The following is a 15,688-nucleotide window of genomic DNA, read 5'->3' on the forward strand; positions in this document are numbered from 1 at the left end:
GCAACTCAACCCAAGATAAGGAAACATGAGAACCAACCAAAAACAAACAATGAAAGTAAACCCACAATCACCATGGCTATCCAGGAAAAGGCAACGGTAGGCAATCCACTATCAATCCAGGCAATCCTCCATGCTAATTATAGATCATGACCAAGAATCCACATGCATATGCCATGCATGCCAAAACTAGTGAAGAAATCATACATGCAACTCGGTACCTGCAAGAAAATATGATGTAGTTGCTGATCCCAATGCCTTCTTGTGCTTTCCTGCTCTTCCATTGACTTCTTGCTCTAAGAATCCAAGTATGCCACACCCTCCAAGAGTGTTCCAATAAAGCTCTAAGTCCCCAAGGGTATGAGAGAGAGAGAATAATGAGAGAGCTCCAAAAATGAACTGACAAAAGTTTGAGGCAAGAGCTTGGCAACTGAACCTCAGAAGCCTTTTTATTAATGAGGCCTCTATTTTCTTCATTTCCATTATTTTCCTTCATTTTCCTCCTCTCATGCAACTTGTGACCTTTCACCTTCCTTTTCTCCTAATTTCCTATATTTTCATAAATAAATGTGCCAAAAATGTCATTTTTCCTTTCCAAAGCCTTAGCCATTTCCTTTGCCAATTTCCTTAGCCATAATAAACCAAATCAACACCCATTAGGATGTTTCTCCCACCATTCAGCTTAGAATACGTGCCCCATCATCGTGGCCATATATATGTTTTTACATGGAATTTTCACCAGGGTTGTTACATAACCCTCCCCCTTAGGGGAACATCGTCCTTGGTGTTCAATGACACCTATAAGCAACAAGACTGTGAAAAATAAAACATACTACCCATGGAGCTTTAACATGAAAATCATACCTTTTACTGGAACTTTATAAAATAACTCATTACTATATTTACAATAACCACATATACACATACACATTTGCTTCAACCAAAAAATAACCATATTGTCTATGGAGCTTTATAAATTCACCTTGTTACAATATTTATAATAATACACACACATATACAGATATGCACATTTGCTCAACCAACAAATAAAAGGTTACGATGCATGCATCCACAACATGGGAATCAAGAGGCTCACACCTCCACCCTCAAAGTAATACCAAGATTCACCTACTTCCCAGGAAGTCCAGAATCCATTGCAAAGGAAAATCTGCATCCAATGTTGAGTGTTATAATCCTGCCCCACTTGTCTTCTCAGTGAACAGTTACTGGCTCATTGTTCTAGAGTGTACTCCTAATGTGCATCTGATTCCATCTGGGAATGCTAAAGACCAAAAAAAATATATCCCCTGACCTTCCCTTCTCTTCTAAATAGTCCCTCGGGAAATGCGGTCAACCCCTTCCATGCAGTCACTCACCTTCCAAGTTCCACTGGCACCCCTATCTCGAGTAGTCCATCCCTTGGCAAGGTTTCCTCACATAGGAAGATACAAAAACCAAGGCATATCCCTGCCTTATAACCATCATACCGGTCATAGCATGCTCATGGAAATCAATGGACACTATTGGGTACCAGTCTCCCACAATGGCCCTGCTACTGAAGTGCTCTACTAGAATATCGTTGCATGTTCCAATTTCTTTTACTGCAACTATTAATTATTGGCAACCTGGCATGTTCATGCATTCTGGTTCCAAGCACATAATTTCCATTAGATTCAAAATAAATTGAAATAACTTCAACTCATATCTCATTGGTGGCTCATCAATAAGGTACATTTAAAATTTATTTTATGTCATGTCACACTAAGGCAAACTAGCATCTTTGACAAAATCATCATGTATAAATATATCAAATCAGGTTAGCTTGAAACAAAACCATCATAGATCAACCTCATAAATCACATAAATCACATGTAACCATAGAATCATAGATCACATGTAATTATCATAAACCAAAATCATAAATCACATGCATAATAAAAATGAAATAAAATATCGATACTTATCCTTTAATCAATCCTTGGCTTCCACCTTTGTCCTTATTTCATATGCATTTCAGATTGGTTGCCACACACAAAAAACACCCAGTGCCTTCTCCTCAACCATGTGCGCACACACATTGTTGACCTAGGTTGTCATTGATGTCAATATGGCAATATTCTAGATACTAGATGATGATATGAAGCCAAGGGGAAGCAGAGAAGATCCATGAAGAGACAGGAGCAAGGCCATCAGGATAGCCAAGCCATAAGCAAGAGGAGTTACCAAAGGAGGAAGATCAAAGCATATCACAGGATATCAGAGCAAGAGAGGCATTCATATATGCAAGGAGGTCTTTGAAAGACGTTGCTAAGCCAGAGGAGCCACATTGGAGCAAGAGGAGCTACAGGAGGAGCCATATATATATGCCAAAACTGAGTTCTCAGAGCTACAGGAGAAAACAGAGTGAGCAGAACAGAGCATATATATATGCCATATATATGCCAAAGAAGAGGAGCAAACGGAGCAAACAGAGCAAACGGAGGAGCCATATATATATATATATATAACATATATATATGCCAAAATAGAGCCATCAGAGGAAGCGGATTACACAATCGGGAGCTATCGGAGGCCAAAACCCATCTATATATGCATCAATAGCTATCAGAGCAACAATGCCAAAGGAAGAACTATTGGAGGAGTAGAGCTATCGCATATGCCAAGAGTAAGGTGCATAAACTGAGGAGCATATAAACAGAGTTAATACATGCAGACCTGCGACCTTATTATATCGCGCCTATTATAATATCGCATTCGTCGCTATATCACAAGCCCTAAAGCCTTGCCACATGAAAGCGCCAATTGCGATAGAGCTGTGGACCCGACGGACCTATTATAAATAGTTTAATATAATATCGCATCTGGTATCGGCCATCGGCCATCGGCAATGTTTTAGGCTTGACTTATAGAAGAACCTCCAAAAGTGGTGATTGTGATAATGTATGTGGACCCGATGTTCCTATTATATAGCACCCTATTATTATATCACGTCCGCAAGAGGATCAGCTCGTCGGCCATTGGCGATGTCATGAGGTCGCTGAGCACCAATTGCGACATACACTGTGAATCCGATACAGGAATAAACGCAGGTAAAATATAATTGAAGTCTGCCTTTCTAACAAGTTTCACCTGTTTTTACTCATAAATCCTGTGTAATTGTATATTTGCCATGCGTGGGCTTTTGAGGCAGAAATGCATACAATAACACTCCCGATAGTTCAGGAGGCTGAATCAAGTTGATTACGATTGCGATTGGGACGTGGCTATCTGTTAAACATGTTGTCCTTGTGTATGCCTGCTATCATGAGAAAATAGGAGCGTTGTTATAGTTTTTGTATATGTGTTCTCTGTGTATGACTCGGTCCTCGCCATTTGAATCAATGTGTCCTGTGAGCACGAATAGAAAGAGGAAACCAAAAGCTGGGAAGCTGAAGAAGCAAGCGAGCACAGAGGAAATGACAACGAGCATTGAGGAAGCTAAAGGGTTAGCGAAGAGAGGAAACCTGGAGACAGAGGCATGGGGAATGAAAAAACAAAAAAAGCAGAGAACAGTGAGTAGTAAATGTAGTTGAACGTTGTTGAAATTTTTTTTGTGTAAATAAGCTGGAGGAGATAGAGATAGCGAGAGGATCCAACAAAATAGAAAGAGGGTCGAAGGGCCAACAGGACAACAGACAGTCGAAGGGGAGAAGTAGCCAGTAGAGAACATAAGCTTGAATAGGAAGTTGTTCTTTATGCAGAGCTTAGTGCAACTAACAATAGACTGACTAAAGCTGTGTGAAGACATTATCAGAAAGCATGAAGGCCATTGGAGACTATGTGTGGGCAGTGTGCAGAGTTGTAAAGACTTCTTCATAAGAAGACTGGTTGGCATTGATGTTGTAGCTTGGAGACTACAGTGAAGCTGTAAACAGACAGAACTCAGCAGAGAAGAGTTCTGAGAGCAGAAGATTACTATCAAACATGGCTTGACAAGTTTGGGTTGGAACCCTTGGGGTTGGTGCCTCATAAGTGAGAAGGATTGGAGTCCCTGGGGCTGATGCCTTAGAACTAAGAAGGATAGGAGTCCTTTGGGATTGGTGCCTTTGAAGTAGGAAGGATAGGTGTCCTTGGGACTGGTGTCTTAGGAAATGGAAGGATTGAAGTCCTTGGGAGTTGGTGCTCCTAAGTCCAAGATTGGTGTCTTGGCGAAATAGAGTTGGAGCTCTAGAGGTTAGAGCCTCACAAAAGTCCAAGTTGGTGCTTGGTAACTGATTGCAACCATCTATATATTGTCTCTATTTTACTGCACAGTTTATATTAATAAAAGCACTTATTCTTGTTTTGATAGAGGAGGAATGACCCGTTATAGAGTTTTGTGAACCCAACGTTTCGGACTACTAAGTGAGTCCATCATCAGGGGATGCGTCAATAGATATTCTGAAGATATTAATGATGTATCCATGAGCTATATTTTAGGTTATATTATATATATATATATATATATATATATATATATATATATATATATATATATATATATATATATATGTTATGAAAGAAGTGATTATTATCTCTGCAATTTTTAAGAAAATTTAGATTGGAGATCAGTTTTTCTTTGGATAATCTTAATTTCTTGTTGTTCATCTTATGTTCTGAATATATATGTTTTAACTGGTAAAACAAAACTCAGAAAAAGAAATACTGATTCACCCCCCTCTCAGTATTTCCAACAATTGGTATCAGAGCCAATACCTTCATTCAAAGCCTAACAACTTGAAGGTTGATCTTTAGAACACAAATGGCGAAGTCAAGGAGGAAAGTCTCAAATCCTCCTAATGATGTGTCTCCCTCTACTACTAAAATAGAAGACAATCAATTTGAGGAGGCTCCAAGGCTCAATGGGAACTTTAATATATGGGAAGCAAGAATGAGGAATTTCTTACAGACTCAAGGCATCGAAATCTGGAAATCAGTGATTGATGATAGCAGGATGGATGAGGAATCTAAGGAGTACAATGCAACAGCAGTAAAGGCAATCTTGAATGGGCTACCTAATTCTGTAAAGAACAATCTAGGAAAAAATTCATTAGCAAAGGGCATATGGGACAAACTTCATGATCTTCACTCAAAAGGAGCATTGACCATGACCATCAGTCAAGAAGATGATGGAAATCTAGAAAGAAATCTAGAACCCATCATAGAAGTTGAACATGAGAATGATGATGTCAACGCTAAAGCAGACCTAGAAGATGAAGAGAATGAAAAATATTTTGTAGAAGAACTCCTCACTCAACTTATGATTGCCATGGAAGAAATTAACAATTAGAAGAACAAAAATGAGGAACTTAAGAAGATAACACTAGTTGGTGACCAAGATCAAACAAGAAAGAAAGTTGACATCATCAAGCTTCAAGTATAAGAAAGGGATGAAGAGCTTGCCAAGATTAAGAAGGATTTTCATCAAAGCAAAAGAAAGCATCATGAAGAAGTCATATCCATGACAAATCAATTGAATAAAGCAAAGAAGCAGGAAGATACCTTGTCAAGTCAACTTGAACAAAGGCACAAGAGCTTGAACAAACTTGAAGAAGAGATTGGTCAGTACAAGGTAGAGGTCTCCTCTCTCAAATCTCAACTACAAGAAGCAAGGAAACAAGCACAAGGAGTTGAAAAGGCCATGGAAGCATTGGAAGTCATAGAAGGACAGGTTGATGAAGCAGGAAAGGAAAGAAACACCATGATCTGTCAACTAAAAGCAAAGGATGAAGAAATCTTCAAAATAAAGTCAGATATCATCTCCCTTAAACTAGAAGCAGATGAAGCTACTCGTATCAAGGAAGAAGTTGAGAAACAACTTGCTAAGAAGAATAATAAGTGTGAAAGATTGGAAGAAGAGATTGTCTTCTTCAGAACAAAGGTTGAAGGGATGAAAAAAATCTTGAAGAGCTCTCAAGCCTTGGATGACATGCTCAGCTATCACAGATGTCCATTTGATAAGTCAGGTCTCGGATATGCAAGTGAATACTCAAACAAGAATGAAAATGCTTTAAACAAAAGAGATGTGAAGAATCTAGAAAGAATGGTGATGCTCCCAACTCCAGCAAAGGCAACGAGAAAAATCAAGGCTACAATAAAAGAAATCCTGCTCCAAGAAGAAATCTAGCTCCAAGAAGAAATGTAGATGATGTCAAATATGTGAGAGGCAATGGATATCATCAAAGGATCTCAAGGAAGAAAGGCTTCAGAAGTACATCAAGGAAATCTCCATCTCCTAGGTACCAAAGTTCATTTTTTGGTTATTGTTATTCTTGTACAAACTTTGGTCACATGGCCAAAGACTGTAAAGCATATCATAAAGATAGATGTTATGGTCCCTAATCATCTCATAGAGATAGATATTCTAGTCCCCAACAATCTCCAAGAAACAATTTTGCAGGAAGAAAACATGAATTCTTATTCATGAACAATGTAGAATGCTTCAAGTGTCATAACATTGGTCATATGGGACGTGACTGTAACTTAACTTGGGCTCTTACACAAGCTAGAACCATGCAAAAGAATAAAGTTACACAAGTATGGAGAAGGAAGGAAATACAATCCGAAAGTCCCTTGAGCTCTCCAGCCAACAGCATATGTCATTGGCTTGAATCTTGAAAATCTAAGCATTTTATGAGAAGACTCCGCCAAAAGAGATGATGCATACAGTTAGGGGGAGCCTGTGATTCTTAATCATTATTGTTGAAGCTATTAGTAAAAGGGTCCTTATGAAATCCTTGTTGAGATATATTAACAATCATTCTTTGATGAAGATCATTTCTCAGGAGTACTCCATTTCCACTTAATCTCTATGTAGTATTTGAAGCAACAGAGAAATTCATCTAATGCTAGAGAAAATAGGGCAAACAACCATGGTGTTGTTATCACAGAAGTTTATGTCTTAACTTAGGAATTTAATGTGAGAACAGATAAATTCTAGACACTAATAGAGGCAGTCTTCAAACAAACAGATACATCTGGAATGGAGTTTGAAGTAAGAGTAGCTGGCAGCATATAACAAACTCAAGCATTGCAAAGAAATGCAAATCAACAGAATGATTTTAAAAGAAAGTCATAGATTGTATATATGAATCTGCTAGGGAAATAACATGGCAAAAGGCACAACCTCACTAAGAAAATATAGCAACAGTAAGGCACAACCTCTCACCATTTCACCCAAATGAAATGATGTTGAACACTGGATGGCAGTGATTTAAAGAGAAGCACAGAGACACAAAGAAACTCAGATCTGAAGAAAGATGGCAAGAAAGACAATCTTAGTGGCATTTTTCTCTAGATTCGGACTATGAAGGTCTCTCAATTCTACCTATGGAGACAACAATATGAATTGAAGCATAAAAGCCTGGACTTGGATGCTTGGTGTATGGCCATTTGCAATCTGAACGAAAGCATTAAAGTAGAGCATCTTTAAGCATTCTTGAAGCCATGATAAAGTAGTTCCGAGACATGAAGAGGGAATAATGTGCTAATTGATGATAAAGCATCAATCCTTATATCTTGAGTAAAAAGAAGATGAGCACTATGACAGGGGGAGTCACAGACCCAGGAAGATCTACCATTCATGAAGAACATAAGCAGTTTGATAGGGGGAGTCCCAGAGCACTCCTTTGCCATTGATGTCAAAGGGGGAGAGAAGAAGAATATTGCCATCAATAACAAAGGAGGATATTGTTGACCTAGGTTGTCATTGATGTTAATATGGCAATATTCTAGATACTAGATGACGATATGAAGCCAAGGGGAAGCAGAGCAGATCCATGAAGAGACAGGAGCAAGGCCATTAGGATAGCCAAGCCATAAGCAAGAGGAGTTACCAAAGGAGGCAGATCAAAGCATATCATAGGATATTAGAGCAAGAGAGGCATTCATATATGCAAGGAGGTCTTTGAAAGACACTGCCAAGCTAGAGGAGCCACATTGGAGCAAGAGGAGCTACAGGAGGAGCCATATATATATGTAATATATATATGCCAAAACTAAGTTCTCAGAGCTACATGAGAAAACAGAGCAAGTAGAACAGAGCATATATATATGCCATATATAGGCCAAAGAAGAGGAGCAAATGGAACAAACAGAGAAAACAAAAGAGCCATATATATATAACATATATATATGCCAAAAAAGAGCCATCAGAGGAAGCAGATTACACAATCAGGAGCTATCGGAGGCCAAAACCCATCTATATATGCATTAACAGCTATCGGAGCAACAATGCCAAAGGAAGAACTATCGGAGGAGTAAGGTACATAAACGGAGGAGCATCTAAATAGAGTTAATACATGTGGACCCGCGGCCTTATTATATCGTGCCTATTGTAATATCGCATCTATCGCTATATCGCAAGCCATAAAGCCTTGCCACATGAAAGCGCCAATTGTGATAGACCTATGGACCTGATGGACCTATTATAAACATTTTAATATAATATCGCATCCAGTATCGGCCATCGGCCATCGACAATGTTTTAGGCTCGAATTAGAGAAGAACCTCCAAAAGTGGCGATTGTGATAATGTATGTGGACCTGATGGTCCTATTATATTGCACCCTATTATTATATCGCATCCATAGGAGGATCGGCTCGTCGGCCATCGACGATGTCATGAGGTCGCTATATAAAGAACTCCTGGAAGCCTTGAGCACCGATTGCGACATATGTTGCAGATCCGATACAGGAATAGACACAGGTAAAATATAATTGAAGTCTGCCTTTTTAACAAGTTTCGCCTGTTTTTACTCATAAATCCTGTGTAATTATATATTTGCCGTGCGCGGGATTTTGAGGTAGAAATGCATACAATAACGCTCCCGATTGTTCAGGAGGCTGAATCAAGCCGATTACGATTGCGATTAGGATGTGGTTGTTCGTTAAGCAATGTCGTCCCTGTGTATGCCTGCTATCATGAGAAAACAAGAGCGTTGTTATAGTTTTTTGTATATGTGTTCTCTGCATATGACTTTGTCCTCGCCATTTGAATCAACATGTCCTATGAGCACGAATAGACAGAGGAAACTGAAAGCTGGGAAGCTGAAAAAGAAAGCGAGCATAGAGGAAATGACAGCGAGCATTGAGGAAGCTAAAGGGTCAGCGAAGAGAGGAAACTGGGAGACAGGGGCATGGGGAACGAAAAAAACAGAAAAAGTAGAGAACAACGAGTAGTAAATGTGGTTGAACGCTGTTGAACATATTTTTGTGGAAATAAGCTGGAGGAGACAGAGACAGCGAGAGGATCCAGCAGAATAAAAAGAGGTTCGAAGGGCCAACAGGATAGCAGACAGTCAAAGGGGAGAAGTAGCCAGCAGAGAACATAAGCTTGAACAGGAAGTTGTTCTTTATGTAGAGCTTAGTGCAGCTAACAGTAGACTAACTAAAGTTGTGTGAAGACATTATCAGAGAGCATGAAGGCTATTGGAGACTATGTGTGGGCAGTGTTTAGAGTTGTAAAGACTTCTTTATAAGAAGACTGGTTATCATTGATACTGTAGCTTGGAGACTACAGTGAAGCTGTAAACAAACAAAACTCAGCAAAGAAGAGTTCTGAGAGCAGAAGATTACTATCAAACATGCCTTGACAAGATTGGGTTGGAACCCTTGGGGTTGGTGCCTCAGAAGTGAGAAGGATTGGAGTCCTTGGGGCTGATGCCTCAAAAGTAAGAAGGATAGGAGTCCTTTGGGATTGGTGCCTTTGAAGTAGGAAGGATATGTGTCCTTGGGATTAGTGTCTTAAGAAATGGAAGGATTGAAGTCCTTGGGAGTTGGTGCTCCTAAGTCCAAGATTGGTGTCTTGGCGAAATAGAGTTGGAGCTCTAGAGGTTGGAGCCTCACAAAAATCCAAGTTGGTGCTTGGCAACTGATTGCAACCATCTATATATTGTATCTATTTTTACTACACAGTTTATATTAATAAAATCACTTATTCTTATTGTTCATCTTGTGTTTTGAATATATATGTTTTAACTGGTAAAACAATAGTCGGAAAAAAAAATACTAATTCACCCCCCCTCTCAGTGTTTCCAACACACATAGTGTACATACCACACATACAACCACACATGGCATACCAAACCATGAAATACATGCATCTACACTTGATATACAACACATACACCTACACTAGTGTACAACACACATATGCCTGCACACGGTCTACAACACAATACAACATGTATATGTACATAATGTACATCACAAGACATGCATCCAAACACAACGTGCGACACCACAAATGCATACACATACACCTGATATACAACACAACTCATACATCTATACGTGATGTACAACACCACATAATACATATACCTACACCTGACGTACAACACAACAAAACACATGTACTACACAGAGTACAACACAATAAGTACGCATGTCATGACACCACAACTACACAATACACATACATAGTACCGCATGTACAAAACACGACATGTACGACACACACACAATACCACATGTACACCAGTACCATATGTACAACAGGTACACAATACCAGCTGTACAAAGCACCACCTATACAACATGTGCTCAACATCACATGTACATGACACCACATTCACAACGTGCACACAATGCCACATGTACATCGTACCACATGTACAACGTGTACACAATACCACATGTACATAGTACCACATGCACGACATGTACACGATACCACATGTACATATCACCACATGGACGAAATGTACACAATAGCACTTACACACAATGCCACTTGTACCTCATGAACACAACACCACATGCTCATAGCAACAATTGTACAATCATGCACACAACACCATATGTACATAGCACCATAAGTACAACATGCACACAATGTCATATGTATATAGCACTGCAAATACAACATGTACATAGCACCATACACACCATTGCATATCCAACATGTGCACAACACCATATGCACACAACACCGCATATCCATCATTTACATAGCACCATCTAAACCCAGCACTGCATATGCAACATTTACACAACACTATATGTGCCACCTTTACATAACATTGCACATATTTCATTTTGGTGATACATCCCTTGGTATAACCTATCCATAACATAGACATAATATAATCACATAATATCAACTCATAACCACATGATATTGACCTCGTAGATGTGTCAAGCTACTCTTCCCACTTGATTCCTCATGAACCAGGAATCTCATCATGTCATTCACTTGCATTAGAAATCATTCCTCCACATGAATGATCCCCGACAACCCTATGAGACAGTGAAATAGATACATAGATACATACATATATAATCATTGTCATAAAACAATCATCGTCCTGTCAAACAATGACATAAATACATAAATGTATACATATATAAACATCAACATAATCATGATCATAACATAATTACCAAACAACATAAGGCAAGGTTAAGAGAACTTCATGTATGCCTGTAACACATGTGCAACATCGACAAAAAAAGTTCCCAACATAGCCAAGGCATTTGATGCCTCATATCCATTTACTTCACCTTTCCTATTATATTTCTCATGACTATCTTGCCATTATCCATTTACACCAATGGACCAAACCAGTCCAACCAGTTGTCATAGTCTTACCTTTCATTGTGCTTACTTATGCACAAAGCTTCATTTGAATCTTACATTACCTTTCGAGTACCACACAACTCTCCCCGATCTCCATTAAATTTCCTCTTTCCCAAACAATTCCCAAGACTCAAAACTTAAAATGCAAGCACAAGAAACAAACAAGAATAAAACCATGAAAACCAATAACAACACGACTCTGCAAACAAAGTGGTATGGTCATATACTAGGCATAAACAAAGCCGCCAATCAAGCACAACAAATTACGAAAGGCAAAAAGCACAAGACTGACAACAAAAACCATGACTCAATACCCATGGTTCCCAGTGCTTCCAAGGAAAGCTCAACCTGATCCTTCTTCAAGATTTCATGGCAGTCTCTTTGCCATGCAATCTCCTACATCATACTTCCATAAACACATAACTATCAATGCTTAAATAAATATAACAATACACTAGTTATCGTACCTTGCCGTGCCAAACACTTTGCTTGCAACTGAACACATCCACACCATCTCTCAAGGGACTCCAATTCCCTTGAAAAATCCACCTATAACTAGAGACTGGCTAATATACCTATCAAGTACATGTTCATGACTATAACACATATCACATATCCACATAATGTCAGACAAAATCAAGGTTAAGAAGACTTCCTATATGCAAGGCACTCATTCATTTGGAATTAGGGTTTCCAAACATAGCCAAAGGAGTTCTTGCACAATTCATTTCTTATACTTTTTTTACTTTGTTGGAATCGAGGTTTACTATGTGTTGTCACATCACCCAACTGTTAGTTATATAAACACATCAACTATTACCTTGACATGCTAATACCATGCATGTTTTTTGCAACTACTCACACATGTCACCCACATGTTTTAAATATCAATACAATCATATCTATCCATTTTAAATCAACCCTTACCAAGACTAACAATAATGTAATTATCCATAGTCAACTCATAGTCATTAGACATAATGCTACAACTGTCACCGTCTTACACTCAGGTACATATCAACTGTCTCAACACATATGTGTTAGTACAATCATCTTGAAACAAGATTATTTGAACACATACTCATATTATGCAATTCATCAAACATTCAACCAACTTGCAAACATACCATGTTAAATAAATGAACTAGACACCAAACACTCAAACACCAAATAGATGACATAATCAAACAATCAAGAACCAAATATATGATATAGGCGAACTCATACCTTAATGTATCTTAGGGGAGGCTATCTTGTCTACAAGATTAATCTAGTTAGCATGATATAACTTCTCAACACACCATCTTAAGCATAATTAAGATCATGATATCCATAATAGTCACTAACTAACATGTTCACATCATAAGCTTATAAACATTTATCGTTCATGCATAGCAATCACATATGTACGATTGGTCTAGATTAGTACCACACAATGCAATGCAATAAGTTGACTCATACCTAAATGTCGTAACCCTAACCATCTGCATAGGCCAATCCAACTTAGTGTGATACGTATAACATCAAGGTATAAATGCTATAACCCTAATCATCAAGATAACTATCATTTAACAAAAGATACTTCATCAACAACATATAACATAATCATTAACTTATCTAATATAAAACAACAATAGCAATGCATATAGCTACATGTTACTATCATTCTTGACTATCTGACACATGTGCATATAACTACATGTTATTATCATTCTTGACTATATGACACATGTGCGTATAACTACACTAATCAACTAACATCCATCATGAATGTAACCATAACATCAAAAGACATCTAAATAAACCTAATGCATATAAACCTAAAGTGTATAACAATCCTTAACTTACTTACCTGCATTCCCAACATGCAAACCTGTATGACGATCTGCTCTTGTCCCAAAGTCTAATGCTACAACCTCATTATGATGATCTGCATCTCATGCTCTATCTCAACCAACACATCAGCATCATAACAACCAATAGCATCATGATGACTTCACAAGGCATGTTTGACTTATATTTCATGGATAACTATACCCAAGATCATGCATGCATAACAACTGTATATAGACATATAACACATGAGTACGAAACCATATACGCATCACTCTAGCTAGGGTCCAGTCATCAATGCATGACCATATCAACTACACAAACCATGACCTCATGCATGACAACAAAAACCACATCACGTGCACTTGAGAATATGTGAACACTGATGTGCATACCAAATGCATATACAACCATACACTCATGACTATGCATCACAACAACAACATCATCAACCTTCACATGGCAACATCACTGCAACCATGATCAACACCATACAAATCCAACAAGCACATGGACTACAAGCATAAGAAACACATATGCAACCGACATGAATGCATGACCAACACACTGCCCATCTAGTCCGAGGGGTGAACCATGCTCTGATACCACTCTGTAGCACCCTCCTCCCCCATCTACCAAATCAACCAGCGAGCCGAGGTAAACATGCAATGAGAGGCCACTATGATATGATTTTACCTCCTAAGTCACGTTAAGGAAGTGGAACCGACGTAAACACACTATACAAACATTCAACATCAGCTTCAGCACCCTCAGAACCAATCCAACACTTTAGACAACTTGCCTTGCGTCCCATTGAGCCTTTGGAAAACTTAAGCCTCAGTCGATCTCATGCTATAGGCATGACATTGTCCAGAATTCTAGATTCGCTCTCACAGGCTTACCTACCAACATCCAGAGACTCATTTAGTTAGTGTTATGCCACCATCCCCAGGATTTGAGACACTTTTTCAGGCCCAGTGCCCAGGTCACTGCCCAGAATTGAACCATCTCTTCAGAATGGTAAAATAACATGGAAATGACAGTACTAAATAAAATACTTGTTTAAGACCTTGACTAGACCCCTACTAGCCATGATAGGAATTTCGTAAAACATATCACGAATATGTAAACTACATATGTAATTAATAGATCTGAGCATAGGGGTCTAACACTTATCTCAAATTCACCATGAAGCATTGATGCCTCAACCCATTAAATTTCATTAATGATGAAAAGTCCAAACCTTGGATGGGGCTTCCATGTTCCACCCGATCATAGAATGGTTGAGCCGAATCACTCTTCAGTCATTCACCCCCATGCCAAATTCCAAGCATGAATGTGGGATCCCATAGAACATATTAATCAAAACTCGTCCAGGGCTTCTAGAGGCCATCCACCTCAACCCCTCAAACAATGACTCCACCTCACGGCCGAACATCACAAAACCCTCAATAGATTGGTATCCATCAAAGCCTTACAAGGCTTCTAGAGCGTTTGTTCCAACTAAGGCTTACAAGCCTAGTAACTCAACCCACAACTTATACAGGGCTTCGAGAGCGTTTTTCCAACCAGGGCTTCCAAGACTAGTAATCAACCCACCAAGGGTTTCCAGAGCATTTTTCCAAGACTAGTAACTCAACCCAAGTTGTTACAGGGCTTCCAAAAACTAGTAACTCAACCCAAGCTAAGGAAACATGAGAACCAACCAAAAACAAAAAAATGAAAGTAAAACCAAATCACCATGGTTATCTGGGAAATGGTAAGGCTTGGCAATCCAATGTCGACCCAGGCAATCCTCCATGCCAATGATAGATCATGACTAAGAATCCACATGCATATGCCATGCATGCTAAAAATAGTGAAGAAATCATACATGCAACTAGGTACCTACAAGAAAATTTGATGTAGTTGTTGATCCCGATGCCTTCTTGCACTTTCCTTCTCTTCCTTTGCCTTCTTACTCCAAGAATCCAAGTATGCCAGACCCTCCAAGATTTCTCCAAGAAAACTCTAAGTCTCCAAGAGTATGAGAGAGAGAGAGAATAATGGGAGAGCTCCAAAACTAAACTGACAAAAGGTTGAGCCAAGAGGTTGCCAAATGATCCTCATAAGCCTTTTAATTATTGAGGTCCCCATTTTCTTCATTTTCCATTATTTTCCTTCATTTTCCTCCTCACATGCAGCCTGTGAGCTTTCACCTTCCTTTTCTCCTAATTTCCTTTATTTTCATAGATAAATGTGTCAAAAATTCCATTTTTCC

The sequence above is a fragment of the Pinus tabuliformis genome, chromosome 9 (assembly GCF_031772625.1).
Source record: "Pinus tabuliformis cultivar Carrire ecotype Pingquan chromosome 9, CPIR1, whole genome shotgun sequence".
Lineage (NCBI taxonomy): Eukaryota > Viridiplantae > Streptophyta > Pinopsida > Pinales > Pinaceae > Pinus > Pinus tabuliformis.